Source organism: Cucurbita pepo, chromosome LG06, assembly GCF_002806865.2.
Source record: "Cucurbita pepo subsp. pepo cultivar mu-cu-16 chromosome LG06, ASM280686v2, whole genome shotgun sequence".
In the NCBI taxonomy this organism is placed as follows: Eukaryota; Viridiplantae; Streptophyta; class Magnoliopsida; order Cucurbitales; family Cucurbitaceae; genus Cucurbita; species Cucurbita pepo.
The window spans coordinates 6,990,725-6,996,260 of record NC_036643.1 but is presented as its reverse complement, the minus strand read 5'-3'; the positions used below and the strand labels follow the sequence as shown (position 1 = coordinate 6,996,260).

General features: G+C 37.6%; 1 non-coding gene across 1 annotated transcript; it reads left to right on the top strand.

Annotated features, from left to right (window-relative positions):
- The first annotated feature begins 4,991 nt into the window (after positions 1–4,991).
- On the top strand, positions 4,992–5,064 carry TRNAA-UGC. The gene has a single exon. It is a non-coding gene; the product is annotated as a tRNA-Ala (tRNA).
- Positions 5,065–5,536: the final 472 nt, after the last annotated feature.

The following is a 5,536-nucleotide window of genomic DNA, read 5'->3' as shown; positions in this document are numbered from 1 at the left end:
GGTTGCCTCCAATAGACTGAGCACTTTTGGATCGTGAGCGATGGCCAGAGGATCTAGACCTAGTGCTTCAAGACTAAGAAATATTCAAGGAGTCAAAATAGAACAACCTAGAGCTAGAAGACCGTGTTAAGCTACCTAGCCGCCTTAGGAACCCAATAGACCTTTTCAACTCCCAGATATGACCAACGTGTAGTTCAAATTATAGATTATGCAATTAAGTGATCGATAGGTGTAACTACCTAGAAAAGCATTCATGAGAGAACTCAGTTAAGATTAGGGCGCTATAGCTAGTGCGACTTACACGTTGACCAAGTTCAAAATGTGTTCCATTAGACCCTACACCCCAGTATCATTAGTGGCGATTATAGGTCCCTAAGAACCTCGTAGGCCTCCACATCCTAGAAACGAGAGATAGGTTTAAACTACCTAGGAGTCCCTAAGAACCTCGTAGGCCTCCACGACAACCAAGAATGATCAAGGTAGCTCATTAGGCTATAGCAATGTGAACACTCTCACATGTCTGTCCACTACCCTTTCCACTTCAGTATCGTATTGTCGAGACTCTACTTTAGGTTCCATACCATGGATCTAGGCGTTGCTTCTTAGGTTCATGCGACATGTGCCCCAACTTAGTTTAAATGACCAAGGGTCTCCTAAAGAAGGACCCCTGTACTGTTGTTGGATTTTATGTCCTAAAACTCATAGTTTGTAAACAAAAACATATTCTATTTTCAATAAAGTTATTATTGTTATTTATTCAGTAAAGATTGTTATTGAATAAAATGAACTTTACGATCATTAATCTAAATCCAATAAACTAAGAACACTCTGGCTATAGTATGATTACTTGAACTATATGTAGAGACATAAGAGTGGATCAAGTTCAAGTATATAGTCAAAATGATCTATAGTATAAGGATAAGGCTGAGTACCTTATTCTGGGGACACTATGGATGCGGCCCACTTTTGTATATGATATAAACAATGTGATCACTAAATTGTGCATGTGGAGACATGTGAGTGGGGGCGTCCTATGCAATGAGTATTGCATAAGATCGGACCATGAAGAAAACCACTCTCACTTTATAAAGTCGTTTACTGTTGAGACTGATTTTCTTTTCATTCGATAACCTAGGTAACTCGGTTTTAATCCTGAGCTAACCATGAACTCCTGTTTATTCGGAATTATCCTTAGATTTGCATGGGTGAGAGTGGCTCTAGTTCGCCGACTCAATAGGCCTCCCATTTCAGGGGTAAGACTGGGTGAATGGCTGGGGACGTGGGGTGCAAGATGGAATTCACTCCTACCCACTTTTAGGGATAGAAGAAAGGTAGTTCCCTTAAGCACTGACTCCAGGTCTTGAACAAGGGGCCCCACCCTCTCATTGGCCTGAGAGGGATTCGGTTTACTGGTTGGACCACAAACCAATTGTTCATTAGAGGATCAGTGAGACATAAGGAACAAGAAGTAACTTCAGGGGTAAAACGGTAAATTGACCCAGCTCTAGTTACGAACAACCTGTGAAGGATCGACTTACTAATCATGGTTATATCAAATGGACAGAAATATATCTATAGTGAGGGGAGTGCAACTACTAGGCTATAGTGGAGTGTCCTAGTAGTTAACGAATGTTGGTTAACAAGGTTAATGAGTTTAACCGGTTAATCTTGGATCGTTGGAGCCCATGATCTATAGGTCCATTAGGTCCCTCTGCTAGCTCATATCGGACTAAACCATAGAACAGTGTGACAAGTGAGTTCGAAGTGTTCTAATTCAAATTAGGGAATATGGGCTACATATATACGATATATTTAACCACATTTTTGTTTTATTTACGAATTAAACAAAAAGAGAGAATCTGAGATATTTAAATAAAATTTAAATATCTTAATCAATTATGTGTCGGAATTGATTGGGATTGACATTTGAATTAATATTAAATATTAATTAAATAGTTTAATTAATCATTTAATGTTACTTTAATTTGAAATTAATTATTCAAATTAATTGTTGAATTAAAATGAAGAAAGCCAAAATGTTTGACTTCATTTAATGGGAAAATACATGTTAGTGGAATTTTGAGGTGTCAAAATTTGGTTTAACCAAACTTGCATGCTTGCCCAATAAACCCGTCAACAAGTTTGAGTGGAATTTTAAGTGATAAATTTGGTTAACTCAAACATGCATGCTTGCCACATATATGTACAAAATCTCTTCATATATACAAAATCCCTCCCAAGTTTAGTCACTCACCGGATTCCACAATCCCGTTCTAAGGCCGGAGGATAGTGGAGAAGACACTAGTGGTGGTTCGAAATCGGTTCGTGAGGAAAAAGGAGTTTGAACTACCAAAGGTTAGTATTTAAATTCATTAAGTTTTAATACTTATGAACATGCTAGTTATTTACTATAATTGATGTTTTAAAAGTGCGTAAGATCCAAAGCTTCCGCATGTGTTATATTAACACCATCAACTATAAACCCGACCCTGAGCGTAGGTTAACCTAGTAGCTAACCGACACACAGAGGATCGCTGCCCCCAAACTTTGATGACTTTATGGTCCCATGGGAGAGTTGTCAGGTAACCCCCATTGATAATGCTCAAATTGTTGTTCAGATTCAGATCCAGCTATACTGTCTTGCAGCTTATGAGTTCCTGCCTCAACCTAGAACATTGATCATCCACTACATAAGCAAGACATCGCACAGACCCCTATGTGTATGCTTCAGTTCAAAGTCCTACTCGAAAGTTGGGGTACCCAGTTGCTTAGAGAGCATGAAACCTAAGCCCAAACTTCCTAGAGCAAAGAGTAAAGCCCGTGATACTTACTAAGTTAAGGATGCATTGAGAGCCTACAAGTAGGTTGCTTATTGAGTATTATTATACTCACCCCTTTCTCTTTTCTTTTCCAGGTGTTTACAGGCTGCTGCTCGAGGTGAATGAGCGTTCACGAGCTGTGTGGTCACAGTGGGGGGTTGTTCTAGAGTGCTAGCCCGTTTTTACATTTTTTAGGCTTTTATATTTTTGTTTTATAATGGATTCCTCGTATGCAACTTCGTCTTGTAATTGGACTTAATTTTTTTATTTAATTTTGGTGTTCACTTTTCTTTTAATTTAAATTTTAGCGGATTTTTTTTTAATTTTTTTAATTATTTTCGCTTTCGTCTTTTTAGTCTGTATTCGAGTCTCACATGCTAGAGCTCTCACTTTGCATGCAAGAGGTACCATAGGTACAATTATCTACTTAGTAAGTAGCCTACTACACTCTTTTTTTCCTTGTTCTTGTTGTAAGTACTTACGCTGACTTTGATCCTTTTATTTTGAGATCTCAACCTTAATTCTAATTTAAGGGTCTTAGTACTATTATTCCTTAGTTCTAATTTAAGGGTCTTAGTATTATTGTTCTCGGTGTGTACTCAGTAAGTAGCCTCTCATAGCTTGTCACACTCTTTCTTTCCTTGTTCTTGTTGTAAGTACTTACGTGGACTTTGGTCCTTGAATTCTGAGATGTCAACCTTAGTTCTGATTTAAGGGTCTAAGTACTATTTTTCTTGGTTTGTAAGTGTACTTAGACGGACTTTGGTCAATGGATTCTAAGATCTCAACCTTTGTTCTGATCTAAGGGTTTTAATACTATTGTTCTGGGTTCTTGTCTTCAGAACTTGGATCTTGATCCTTATTTTATTCTTTGATCGTTGTCTTGCTCTTGGTCACTTTCTAGGTTGTTCTCTTTTTGTTTTGTTCTCTCAGACACTCCCCCTAGGATTTATGGTACTAGTCATGAACTTGACAACTTGTGTCCAATACTTCATATATAACAAGTGACACAGTCTGCATCATACGCTCCAAGCAACATAGTCTGAAACAACGTCCAAGGCTTCATGCTTTCCAAGCGACGTAGTCTGACCCCGCATCTAGGTTTCATACAAAATTTCGTAGCATTCGGAGGTTATCTAGATCATGAACCGAAGGTAAATTTCTTAAGGAGCATTATGGTCATTTTACACCATTACTTGGTTTAACTAATTAACCATATCCAATGACAACCAAATTTCATATATAATCTTAACATGTCATATTATGCTTAGTATTCAAAATTCATAGGCAGCAGAGTTCATTTAGTGAGATATTTTAACGTTACTTAAATCTCGAGCAATTTGATATATTTGGAGTCTTCACTCATGGTTCTTGGTATTTTCGTTTCATATTCCTTTAATTCATACTTGATTTAAGGTTTATACAAAGATCCAAGCAATTTCTACAAGTATTTCTTAAGAAGAGTCCAAAATGGCTACTTACCTCGTTATGGACATTCAGGACCTTTATTGTGTAAGGGGGTTGTAGCTCATATGGTAGAGTGCTCGCTTTGCATGCAAGAGGAACAAGGTTCAATTCTGTTTTGATCTAAGGGTCTGGGTACTTTTTTTTTTTTCTGCTTCTTATCTACAAAACTTGGATCTTGGTCCTTGTTCAGTCCTTGATCGTTGTTTTGTTCTCCAAGACACTCCCCTAGTATTTATGGCACTAGTCATGAACCTGACATCCTGTGTGTCATGAACCTGACATCTTGTGTCCAAGGCTTCATACGTTCAAAGCGATAGTGCTAACCTACGTCCAAGATTTCTTACATTTCAAGTAACAAAGTTTGAACCTATGCCATGGGTTCATGCATTCCAAGCGACATAGTCTGTACTCGAATCTAGGTTTAATAAAATGTTTCATAGTATTTGGAGGTCCTCTAGAACATGAACCAAAGTTAAATTTACTTATGTGCATTATGGTCATTTTAATGTTACTTAAATCACGAGCAATTTAATTGGTTCGGAGCCTTAACTCACAGTTCTTAGTGTTTTTCTTTCACATTCCTTTAATTCATACTTGGCTTAAGGTTTATACAAAGATCCAAGAAATTTCTACAAGTACTTGTTAAGAAGAGTCCAAAATCGCTGCTTACCTCGTCATAGACGTTTAAGACATTTATTTTATAGAGGGGGTGTAGCTCATATGGTAGAGCGCTTGCTTTGCATGCGAGAGGCACAGGGTTCAATTCCCTGCACCTCCATTGTGTTTGTTTTGAAATCTTAGGTTCTCCTTCTTGAGAGCTTCTTACCTCATCATGAAGTTCGAAACTTTATGCTATAAAGCGGGTGTAGCTCATATGATAGAGTGCTCGAGAGGCACGAGGTTCAGTTCCTTGTACCTCTATTGTATTTATTTGTTTTCAGATTCTTGTCTATTCTTGCCTACCACACTATTTCTTTCTTGTTGTAAATACTTAAGACTCTTTATCATGATATATCTTTAGAACTTTGATCCTTGGATTATGACTCAACCATAATTCGGGTTTAAGGGTTTTGGTACTATTGTTCTGGGTTCTTATCTTCAGAATTTTGATCTTGATCCTTTTTTTAGTCCTTGATTGTGCTCTTGTTCGTCAAGAAATTCTCCCTAATATTTATGATACTAGTCATGAATCTCACATCCTGTGTTCAAGGCTTCATACGTCCAAAGAGTCTTGTCTATTCTTGCCTACC